Raw genomic sequence first — 12,500 nt, forward strand, 5'->3', positions numbered from 1 at the left:
AATAACAAACGCAACAGGCAACTTTCGAGGGACATACTTTTCGCAACAAGCTTCCACTAGGAAAGCATAGGCAACTCGTTCGAACGTCAAAGCCAACCAAATGGCAATTACCCGAGGGACACGCTTTTCGCAAGGCACCTTCCACTAGGGAAGCGCAAGCAACCCGAAGGCGAGTCGAAGACAACCCGAGGGACATGGAGGAATGCACCAGTGGAGTTCGCTGCACAGGCAGGGATCCGTCCAACTCGCACAAACCGAACACAACTCACGCGCCACGACGTACACTGTGCACCAGCCCCCCAAAACGAATCACCCCCCGAAGGACCAAGAAGCCCGACGAACGCGCGAAAACATTTAGAGAGGCCGAGCAAGCACCGGTTAGCGCGAATGCAAATAACAAACGCAACAGGCAACTTTCGAGGGACATACTTCTCGCAACAAGCTTCCACAAGGAAAGCACAGGCAACTCGTTCGCACGCCAAAGCCAACCAAATGGCAATTTAACCGAGGGACATGCATTTCGCAAGGCAACTTGTACAATTACCCGAGGGACATGGCATGCTTGCCAAGGCCGTGGCTTGGCATGCTTGCCAAGGCCGTGGCATGACATGCTGCTGGCCAAGGCCGGGCATGCCATGCTGCTGGACAAGGCCGTGGCAAGGCATGCTGATGGCCGAGGCCGTGGCAAGGCATGCTGATGGCCGAGGCCGTGGCGTGGCATGCCATGCTGCTGGACGAGGCCGTGGCAAGGCATGCTGCTGGCCAAGGCATTGGCATGGCATGCTGCTGCTGACCAAGGCTTGGGCTTGCCATGCTGCTGGCAAAGGCCGCGGCATGGCATGCTGCCGGCAAAGGCCGCGGCATGGCATGCTGCCGGCAAAGGCCGCGGCATGGCATGCTGCCGGCCAAGGCCGCGGCATGGCATGCTGCCGGCCAAGGCCGCGGCATGCCATGTTGCTGGCCAAGGCCGTGGCATGGCATGCTGCTGGCCAAGGCCGTGGCATGACATGCTGGCCAAGGCCGGGGCATGGCATGCTGCTGGCCAAGGCCGTGGCATGGCATGCTGCTGGCCAAGGCCGGGGCATGGCATGCTGCTGGCCAAGGCCGTGGCATGGCATGCTGCTGGCCAAGGCCGTGGCATGACATGCTTGCCAAGGCCAAGGCATGGCATGCTGCTGGCCAAGGCTTTGGCATGCCATGTTGCTGGCCAAGGCTTTGGCATGCCATGTTGCTGGCCAAGGCTGTGGCATGGCATGCTGCTGGCCAAGGCCGTGGCATGGCATGCTGCTGGCCAAGGCCGGGGCATGGCATGCTGCTGGCCAAGGCCGTGGCATGGCATGCTGCTGGCCAAGGCCGTGGCATGGCATGCTGCTGGCCAAGGCCGTGGCATGACATGCTTGCCAAGGCCAAGGCATGGCATGCTGCTGGCCAAGGCTTTGGCATGCCATGTTGCTGGCCAAGGCTGTGGCATGGCATGCTGCTGGCCAAGGCGGTGGCATGGCATGCTGCTGGCCAAGGCCGTGGCATGGCATGCTGCTGGCCAAGGCCGGGGCATGGCATGCTGCTGGCCAAGGCCGTGGCATGGCATGCTGCTGGCCAAGGCCGTGGCATGACATGCTTGCCAAGGCCAAGGCATGGCATGCTGCTGGCCAAGGCTTTGGCATGCCATGTTGCTGGCCAAGGCTGTGGCATGGCATGCTGCTGGCCAAGGCTGTGGCATGGCATGCTGCTGGCCAAGGCCGTGGCATGGCATGCTGCTGGCCAAGGCCGGGGCATGGCATGCTGCTGGCCAAGGCCGTGGCATGGCATGCTGCTGGCCAAGGCCGTGGCATGACATGCTTGCCAAGGCCAAGGCATGGCATGCTGCTGGCCAAGGCTTTGGCATGCCATGTTGCTGGCCAAGGCTTTGGCATGCCATGTTGCTGGCCAAGGCTGTGGCATGGCATGCTGGCCTAGGCCAACGTGCCACCGCCACCGCCGCGGGCCGCCACTCGACGCATCCCGTGCTTGGCTATGTAGTTTCGATGCCACAAGCCAATGCCACAAGCCAAGCGATGGCATGTGCCAAGCGCCCGCCTAGGCATAGGCGTGGCCTGTGGCCTGGCCATGCTGGCCAGCCTTAAGGGAGGTGCCCCCCCCTTATAATAGCCTGTTAAGCCCTTTTCAATCTGGCAGGAGGAAACATCAAGCATGTTCGAGGAGTCATAATGGGGTTTTTTTAAAAAGTAATGGTTTTTTGCCAAAACTTTCAACATGAAAGTTGTATGAAATAATTTAATACACCATAAAAAAAATTATAAAAAAATATTTGGCCACCGGAATATTTTATTTTAATTTATTTCAATTTTAATACTTAAAAAATAATAAAAATTACTAAAAATACTCAAAAAATTCTAGAAAAATTCCAACAATTATAAGATGAGGCACTAGTAATTATAGTAATTTTTTTAATTATTTTTTTATTTTTAATTTATTTTATTATAATTTTTATGAGTAAATAAATAATTAAAAAGCCCGACGAACGTGCAAAAACTCTTAGAGAAACCCAGCAAGCATCGGATAGCTCGAATGCAAATAACAAACGCAACAGGCAACTTCCGAGGGACATACTTTTCCCAACAAAGCTTCCACTGGGGAAAGCACTAGCAACGGGTTCGCAAGTCAAAGGCAACCAAACGGCTATTACCCGAGGGACAAGCATTTCGCAGGGCAACATATACGTAAGTCAAAGCCAAACCAAATGGCAATTACACGAGGGACAGGATTGCTTGCCAAGGGCGTGGCATGCGATGTTCTAGCCCAAGGCAAAGGCACGCCACGCTGCGGGACAAGGCCGTGGCAAGACATGCGGCTGGCCTTGGCCTTGGCATGGCATGCCGCCGGCTTTGGCTGGGCTGCGTTGGCCTTGCCATGGAATGTTGCTGGCTTCGGATGGGCTGCCTTGGCCTTGGCCTTGGCCGTGGCATGGCATGCTGCTGGCCTTGGCCTTGGCCTTGGCATGGCATGCTGGCGGCTTTGGCTGGGCTGCCTTGGCCGTGGCATGGCATGCTGCTGGCCTTGGCCTTGGCATGGCATGCTGCTGGCTTTGGCTGGGCTGCCTTGGCCGTGGCATGGCATGCTGCTGGCCTTGGCCTTGGCATGGCATGCTGCTGGCTTTGGCTGGGCTGCCTTGGCCGTGGCATGGCATGCTGCTGGCCTAGGCCTTGGCATGGCATGCTGCTGGCTTTGGCTGGGCTGCCTTGGCCGTGGCATGGCATGCTGCTGGCCTAGGCCTTGGCATGGCATGCTGCTGGCTTTGGCTGGCAGCCTTGGTCGTGGCATGGCATGCTGCTGGCCTTGGCCTTGGCATGGCATGCCGCCGGCTTTGGCTGGGCTGCGTTGGCCGTGGCATGGCATGCTGCTGGCCTTGGCCTTGGCATGGCATGCTGCTGGCTTTGGCTGGCCTGCCTTGGCCGTGGCATGGCATGCTGCTGGCCTAGGCCTTGGCATGGCATGCTGCTGGCTTTGGCTGGCCTGCCTTGGCCGTGGCATGGCATGCTGCTGGCCTAGGCCATGGCATGGCATGCTGCTGGCTTTGGCTGGGCTGCCTTGGCCGTGGCATGGCATGCTGCTGGCCTTGGCCTTGACATGGCATGCTGCTGGCTTTGGCAGGCCTGCCTTGGCCGTGGCATGGCATGCTGCTGGCCAAGGCCTTGGCCTGGCATGCTGCTGGCTTTGGCTGGGCTGCCTTGGCCGTGCCATGGCATGCTGCTGGCCTTGGCCTTGGCATGGCATGCTGCTGGCTTTGGCTGGCCTGCCTTGGCCGTGGCATGGCATGCTGCTGGCCTAGGCCTTGGCATGGCATGCTGCTGGCTTTTGGCTGCGCTGCCTTGTGTCACGACCCGCCAACGTGACCAGGCCAAAGTATCCAACAGGAGGAAATCTCAAGAAAAAGAGACTACTGGAATGGCTTGGAAGCTCCTGGAAGACTTGAGAAAGTATGAAGACCATGAAGGATGCTAGAGGGTTCTGGAACTCTCTAGAATGGTTACAAGAATAAAGGCTACAGGAGCATTGCCTAGAAAATTCTAGAATAATATAGAGTATTATAAAGCATTGTATATAACTCTAGAACCTTCTACATAAGTCTTGTATGTTCTAGAGTAGGGTCTTTGTAAGGATGAGGGAAGGATCTAGAATCCCCTCCATCCATATAGTTCTAGAATAGTCTATTAGATGTAATAGGTGGAAGTGTCTAGAACACTCTCCACCATAGTAGCTCTAGAATATTCTATGTAAGGCTATATAAAGGGGAGGCCCTCATTTGGCCAAACCAACCTATGTAACACCCAACAACCTATGTAAGAACTAAGAAGTAGATCCAAGTTGTAAGCTTTCTCTCTAGTGCAATACAAAGCTAACATTCTCCAAGTGTTCTCTCTAAGTCTCTCTTGTGTGTGCATTCCCCTAGCTCCCTTCCACAAAAAGGCTTACTTAGGTGCAAGCAACGCGTGCTACAAGCATCTAAGGCCGCACGGTTGGCTTGGAAAGACTGAGGGTTGGTTCAGAAATTCCAAGGCCGTGACAGTTGGTATCAGAGCGGGTTGCGAAGGCGTCGTGACTTAAGGACGGAAGGGCACTATGTCGGGAGTAACTCACACGGAGGAGCACCGAGGAGGGGAGATTGCTGCTAATTTGGGCAGATGGGCAAAGTGGGCTAAGGATATGAAGCCCAGAGATAATTGCTTCCTTTGTGATGAGCTACATTGGGCAAGAGATTGTCCTAAGAGGAGGAGTCTCATTGCAAAGCTGGAGGAGCAAGAAAGGGAAGAGCAGTCTTGCATGGGATCTCTGCAACTGCTTGAAGCAAAGCCTACTGCATCAACCCAAGGGGATAAGGGATTGATGTACGTAGAGGGCAAGGTCGATAAGGAGGCAACCCAAGTCATGGTCAACACGGGAGCGTCGCCCAACTTCATCAATGCGGAAGAGGCCAAGCGGGTTGATCCGAACCTTGACGGGGGTCAAGGATTGATGAAGGTGGAAAACACCAAGGTAAAGTCCGTGGAGGGCTTGGCTCAAGGGGTTGAGTTGCACCTTGGTGAGTGGCGCGAAGAAGTCAATGACCATGGCGTGGTGCTGGAGATCGAGTTACCGCGAGAGTTCAACAAGGCGATGTTGCCTCGTGACAACACTTGGTGCATTATGGACGGGGGTCCATACATGGTGCCAACGGTGAACAAAGGAAAACCAAGAAGGCGCAAGTCAAGGAGAGAACCTGCGACTTCAAAGAAGGAGACGCGACGAGGGCGTCGCGAGCATAGGTGGGGGAGAATGTCACGACCCGCCAACGTGACCAGGCCAAAGTATCCAACAGGAGGAAATCTCAAGAAAAAGAGACTACTGGAATGGCTTGGAAGCTCCTGGAAGACTTGAGAAAGTATGAAGACCATGAAGGATGCTAGAGGGTTCTGGAACTCTCTAGAATGGTTACAAGAATAAAGGCTACAGGAGCATTGCCTAGAAAATTCTAGAATAATATAGAGTATTATAAAGCATTGTATATAACTCTAGAACCTTCTACATAAGTCTTGTATGTTCTAGAGTAGGGTCTTTGTAAGGATGAGGGAAGGATCTAGAATCCCCTCCATCCATATAGTTCTAGAATAGTCTATTAGATGTAATAGGTGGAAGTGTCTAGAACACTCTCCACCATAGTAGCTCTAGAATATTCTATGTAAGGCTATATAAAGGGGAGGCCCTCATTTGGCCAAACCAACCTATGTAACACCCAACAACCTATGTAAGAACTAAGAAGTAGATCCAAGTTGTAAGCTTTCTCTCTAGTGCAATACAAAGCTAATATTCTCTCAATCTCTCTTGTGTGTGCATTCCCCTAGCTCCCTTCCACAAAAGGCTTACTTAGGTGCAAGCAAGGCGTGCTACAAGCATCTAAGGCCGCACGGTTGGCTTGGAAAGACTGAGGGTTGGTTCAGAAATTCCAAGGCCGTGACACTTGGCCGTGGCATGGCATGCTGCTGGCCTTGGCCTTGGCATGGCATGCTGCTGGCTTTGGCTGGCCTGCCTTGGCCGTGGCATGGCATTCTGCTGGCCTTGGCCTTGGCATGGCATGCTGCTGGCTTTGGCTGGGCTGCCTTGGCCGTGGCATGGCATGCTGCTGGCCTAGGCCTTGGCATGGCATGCTGCTGGCTTTGGCTGGGCTGCCTTGGCCGTGGCATGGCATGCTGCTGGCCTTGGCCTTGGCATGGCATGCTGCTTGCTTTGGCAGGCCTGCCTTGGCCGTGGCATGGCATGCTGCTGGCCTAGGCCTTGGCATGGCATGCTGCTGGCTTTGGCTGGGCTGCCTTGGCCGTGGCATGGCATGCTGCTGGCCTTGGCCTTGGCATGGCATGCTGCTGGCTTTGGCTGGGCTGCCTTGGCCGTGGCATGGCATGCTGCTGGCCTTGGCCTTGGCATGGCATGCTGCTGGCTTTGGCTGGGCTGCCTTGGCCGTGGCATGGCATGCTGCTGGCCTTGGCCTTGGCATGGCAAGCTGCTGGCTTTGGCTGGGCTGTCTTGGCCGTGGCATGGCATGCTGCTGGCCTTGGCTGGGCTGCCTTGGCCGTGGCATGGCATGCTGCTGGCCTTGGCCTTGGCATGGCATGCTGCTGGCTTTGGCTGGGCTGCCTTGGCCGTGGCATGGCATGCTGCTGGCCTTGGCCTTGGCATGGCATGCTGCTGGCTTTGGCAGGCCTGCCTTGGCCGTGGCATGGCATGCTGCTGGCCTAGGCCTTGGCATGGCATGCTGCTGGCTTTGGCTGGGCTGCCTTGGCCGTGGCATGGCATGCTGCTGGCCTTGGCCTTGGCATGGCATGCTGCTGGCTTTGGCTGGGCTGCCTTGGCCGTGGCATGGCATGCTGCTGGCCTTGGCCTTGGCATGGCATGCTGCTGGCTTTGGCTGGGCTGCCTTGGCCGTGGCATGGCATGCTGCTGGCCTAGGCCTTGGCATGGCATGCTGCTGGCTTTGGCTGGGCTGCCTTGGCCGTGGCATGGCATGCTGCTGGCCTTGGCCTTGGCATGGCATGCTGCTGGCTTTGGCTGGGCTGCCTTGGCCGTGGCATGGCATGCTGCTGGCCTTGGCCTTGGCATGGGATGCTGCTGGCTTTGGCAGGCCTGCCTTGGCCGTGGCAAGGCATGCTGCTGGCCTAGGCCTTGGCATGGCATGCTGCTGGCTTTGGCTGGGCTGCCTTGGCCGTGGCATGGCATGCTGCTGGCCTTGGCCTTGGCATGGCATGCTGCTGGCTTTGGCTGGGCTGCCTTGGCCGTGGCATGGCATGCTGCTGGCCTTGGCCTTGGCATGGCATGCTGCTGGCTTTGGCTGGGCTGCCTTGGCCGTGGCATGGCATGCTGCTGGCCTTGGCCTTGGCATGGCATGCTGCTGGCTTTGGCTGGGCTGCCTTGGCCGTGGCATGGCATGCTGCTGGCCCTGGCCTTGGCATGGCATGCTGCTGGCTTTGGCAGGCCTGCCTTGGCCGTGGCATGGCATGCTGCTGGCCTAGGCCTTGGCATGGCATGCTGCTGGCTTTGGCTGGGCTGCCTTGGCCGTGGCATGGCATGCTGCTGGCCTTGGCCTCGGCATGGCATGCTGCAGGCTTTGGCTGGCCTGCCTTGGCCGTGGCATGGCATGCTGCTGGCCTAGGCCTTGGCATGGCATGCTGCTGGCTTTGGCTGGGCTGCCTTGGCCGTGGCATGGCATGCTGCTGGCCTAGGCCTTGGCATGGCATGCTGCTGGCTTTGGCTGGGCTGCCTTGTCCGTGGCATGGCATGCTGCTGGCCTTGGCCTTGGCATGGCATGCTGCTGGCTTTGGCTGGGCTGCCTTGGCCGTGGCATGGCATGCTGCTGGCCTTGGCCTTGGCATGGCATGCTGCTGGCTTTGGCTGGGCTGCCTTGGCCGTGGCATGGCATGCTGCTGGCCTAGGCCTTGGCATGGCATGCTGCTGGCTTTGGCTGGGCTGCCTTGGCCGTGGCATGGCATGCTGCTGGCCTTGGCCTTGGCATGGCATGCTGCTGGCTTTGGCCGGGCTGCCTTGGCCGTGGCATGGCATGCTGCTGGCCTTGGCCTTGGCATGGGATGCTGCTGGCTTTGGCAGGCCAGCCTTGGCCGTGGCATGGCATGCTGCTGGCCTAGGCCTTGGCATGGCATGCTGCTGGCTTTGGCTGGGCTGCCTTGGCCGTGGCATGGCATGCTGCTGGCCTTGGCCTTGGCATGGCATGCTGCTGGCTTTGGCTGGGCTGCCTTCGCCGTGGCATGGCATGCTGCTGGCCTTGGCCTTGGCATGGCATGCTGCTGGCTTTGGCTGGGCTGCCTTGGCCGTGGCATGGCATGCTGCTGGCCTTGGCCTTGGCATGGCAAGCTGCTGGCTTTGGCTGGGCTGCCTTGGCCGTGGCATGGCATGCTGCTGGCCTTGGCTGGGCTGCCTTGGCCGTGGCATGGCATGCTGCTGGCCTTGGCCTTGGCATGGCATGCTGCTGGCTTTGGCTGGGCTGCCTTGGCCGTGGCATGGCATGCTGCTGGCCTTGGCTGGGCTGCCTTGGCCGTGGCATGGCATGCTGCTGGCCTTGGCCTTGGCATGGCATGCTGCTGGCTTTGGCTGGGCTGCCTTGGCCGTGGCATGGCATGCTGCTGGCCTTGGCTGGGCTGCCTTGGCCGTGGCATGGCATGCTGCTGGCCTTGGCCTTGGCATGGCATGCTGCTGGCTTTGGCTGGGCTGCCTTGGCCGTGGCATGGCATGCTGCTGGCCTTGGCCTTGGCATGGCATGCTGCTGGCTTTGGCTGGGCTGCCTTGGCCGTGGCATGGCATGCTGCTGGCCTAGGCCTTGGCATGGCATGCTGCTGGCTTTGGCTGGCCTGCCTTGGCCGTGGCATGCCATGCTGCTGGCCTTGGCCTTGGCATGGCATGCTGCTGGCTTTGGCTGGCCTGCCTTGGCCGTGGCATGCCATGCTGCTGGCCATGGCCTTGGGGCTGGGCTGCCTTGGCTGCGGTTCTTATCACTAGACGTGCGTTGCGTGCGAAGGCGTGCAAAGGCGTGCGCGACCATGCGCGCAACACGCGCACCGTGGTCAAAAGACCACGCGCGCGGTATTCGCACAGGCCACGCTGCCCACGCCGCGGGCATGCCAGGCCAGGCTGCCCTGGCCGGCTGCATGCCAGGCCGCCCAGGCCGTGCGCATGCCATGCCGTGCTGCCCAGGCCAGCTGCATGCCAGGCCGCCCAGGCCGTGCGCATGCCATGCCGTGCTGCCCACGCCGCGGGCATGCCAGGCCGGCTGCATGCCAGGCCGCCCAGGCCGTGCGCATGCCATGCCGTGCTGCCCACGCCGCGGGCATGCCAGGCCGGCTGCATGCCAGGCCGCCCAGGCCGTGCGCATGCCATGCCGTGCTGCCCATGCCGCGCGCATGCCAGGCCGCCCACGCCCGCGCGGATGCCACGCCATGCTGCCCAAGGCCGCGCCCAGGCCGCGCAAGGCCGCGCCCAGGCCGCCCAAGGCCGCGCAAGGCCGCCCAAGGCCGCGGTCCAGGCCGCCCAAGGCCGCGGCCGAGCCGCCCCAGGCCGCAGCCCAGGCCGCGGTCGAGCCGCAGTGCATGTAACCCAAGGCCGCAGCCCAGGCCGCGCCCAACATGGGGCGTACCTGCCACTGCCTTGCCCTGGGCAAGGGAGGTGCCCCCCCCTTATAATAGCCTGTTAAGCCCTTTTCAGTCTGGCAGGAGGAAACATCAAGCATGTTCGAGGAGTCATAATGGGGTTTTTTTAAAAAGTAATGGTTTTTTGCCAAAACTTTCAACATGAAAGTTGTAGGAAATAATTTAATACACCATAAAAAAAATTAAAAAAAATATTTTTTTACCGAAAATATTTTATTTTAATTTATTTCGATATTAATACTTAAAAAATAATAAAAATTAATAAAAATGGTCAAAAAATTATGGAAAAATTCCCATAATTAAAGGATGATTCACTAGTAATTATAGAAATTATTAAATTATTTTTTTCATTTTTTTTATTTTATTTTGATTTTTTTATGCCAAATAAGGGCTTTAAAAATTCGAAAAGCTCCAGAAAAATTGCAAAAAAATAGGGAATGACATTTAAAATTGATTGTAGTGCATTTTTAATTGTGTTGCACGGTTTGGGTAAGATTATAAAAGAATCATGTTCAAAAAGATCGGTCGAGGCGGTGGCATGCCATGGCCTTGGCCTTGGCCATGCCTTGCACAGGGACTTGGCCTTGCCCACTGCCTTGGCCTTGGCCTTGGCCTTGGCTTTGGCCTTGGCCTTGGCCTTGGCATGGCATGGCATGCTCGCCGAGGCCGTGGCATGCCTTGCTGCTAGCCAAGGCCGTGGCGTTGCATGCTCGCCCAGCCCGTGGCATGCCATGCTCGCCCAGCCCGTGGCACGCCATGTTGGCCCAAGGCATTGGCATGGCATGCCGGCCAAGGCATGCTGGCCAACGTTGCACAAGGCGGTGCCATGGCATGGCATGCTGACCAAGACCGTGCCATGGCATGCTGGGCGAGGCCGGGGCATGGCATGCTGGCCGAGGCCGTGGCTTGCCATGCCGCCACGGCCGTGGCATGCCGGGCAACGGACCGGCATGGCCCAGCCCGTGGCACGCCATGTTGGCCCAAGGCATTGGCATGGCATGCCGGCCAAGGCATGCTGGCCAACGCTGCGGCACGGCGTGCTGGACAAGGCGGTGCCATGGCATGGCATGCTGACCGAGGCCGTGGCATGGCATGTTGGGCGACGCCGTAGCAAGGCATGCGGGCCGAGGCCGTGGCATGGCATGTTTGCAACGCCGTGGCAAGACATGCGGGCCGTGGCATGGCATGGCATGCGGGCCGAGGCCGTGGCACGACATGTTGGCCAAGGCTAAGGCATGGCACGCCGGGCAACGCGGTGGCATGGCATGCCGGGCAACGCGGTGGCAAGGCATGCGGGCCGGGGCCGTGGCATGGCATGTTGGGCGACGCCGTAGCAAGGCATGCGGTCCGAGGCCGTGGCATGTCATGCGGGCCGAGGCCGTGGCATGGCATGCGGGCCGAGGCCGTGGCATGGCATGTTGGGCGACGCCGTAGCAAGGCATGCGGGCCGAGGCCGTGGCATGTCATGCGAGCCGAGGCCGTGGCATGGCATGCGGGCCGAGGCCGTGGCATGGCAAGTTGGGCGACGTCGTGGCAAGGCATGCGGGCCGAGGCCGTGGCATGTCATGCGGGCCGAGGCCGTGGCTTGGCATGCGGGCCGAGGCCGTGTCATGGCAAGTTTGGCCCAGGCCGTGGCTCGACATGTTGGCCAAGGCTAAGGCATGGCACGCCGGTCAACGCGGTGGCATGGCATGCTGGGCAACGCGGTGGCAAGGCATGCGGGCCGAGGCCGTGGCATGGCATGTTGGGCAACGCCGTAGCAAGGCATGCGGGCCGAGGCCGTGGCATGGCATGCGGGCCGTGGCCGTGGCATGGCATGTTGGGCGACGCCGTGGCATGGCATGCGGGCCGAGGCCGTGGCATGGCATGTTTGGCAACGCCGTGGCAAGACATGCGGGCCGTGGCATGGCATGGCATGCGGGCCGAGGCCGTGGCATGTAATGCGGGCCGAGGCCGTGACATGTAATGCGGGTCGAGGCCGTGGCATGGCATGTTGGGCGACGCCGTACCAAGGCATGCGGGCCGAGGCCGTGGCATGGCATGCGGGCCGAGGCCGTGGCATGGCATGTTGGGCGACGCCGTAGCAAGGCATGCGGGCCGAGGCCGTGGCTCGACATGTTGGCCAAGGCTAAGGCATGGCACGCCGGGCAACGCGGTGGCATGGCATGCTGGGCAACGCGGTGGCAAGGCATGCGGGCCGAGGCCGTGGCATGGCATGTCGGGCAACGCCGTAGCAAGGCATGCGGGCCGAGGCCGTGGCATGGCATGCGGGCCGTGGCCGTGGCCGTGGCATGGCATGTTGGGCGACGCCGTGGCATGGCATGCGGGCCGAGGCCGTGGCATGGCATGTTTGGCAACGCCGTGGCAAGACATGCGGGCCGAGGCCGTGGCATGGCATGCGGGCCGAGGCCGTGGCATGCCATGTTGGGCAACGCCGTAGCAAGGCATGCGGGCCGAGGCCGTGGCATGGCATGCGGGCCGTGGCCGCGGCATGGCATGTTGGGCGACGCCGTGGCATGGCATGCGGGCCGAGGCCGTGGCATGGCATGTTTGGCAACGCCGTGGCAAGACATGCGGGCCGTGGCATGGCATGTTGGGCAACGCCGTGGCAAGGCATGCGGGCCGAGGCCGTGGCATGGCATGCGGGCCGAGGCCGTGGCATGTCATGCGGGCCGAGGCCGTGGCATGGCATGCGGGCCGAGGCCGTGGCATGGCATGCTGGCCGAGGCCGTGGCATGGCATGCCGGCCGAGGCCGTGGCATGGCATGCGGGCCGAGGCCGTGGCATGGCATGTTGGACGACGCCGTAGCAAGGCAT

The sequence above is a fragment of the Camellia sinensis genome, chromosome 6, assembly GCF_055761805.1.
Source record: "Camellia sinensis isolate YWXY chromosome 6, ASM5576180v1, whole genome shotgun sequence".
NCBI classification, from domain to species: Eukaryota; Viridiplantae; Streptophyta; class Magnoliopsida; order Ericales; family Theaceae; genus Camellia; species Camellia sinensis.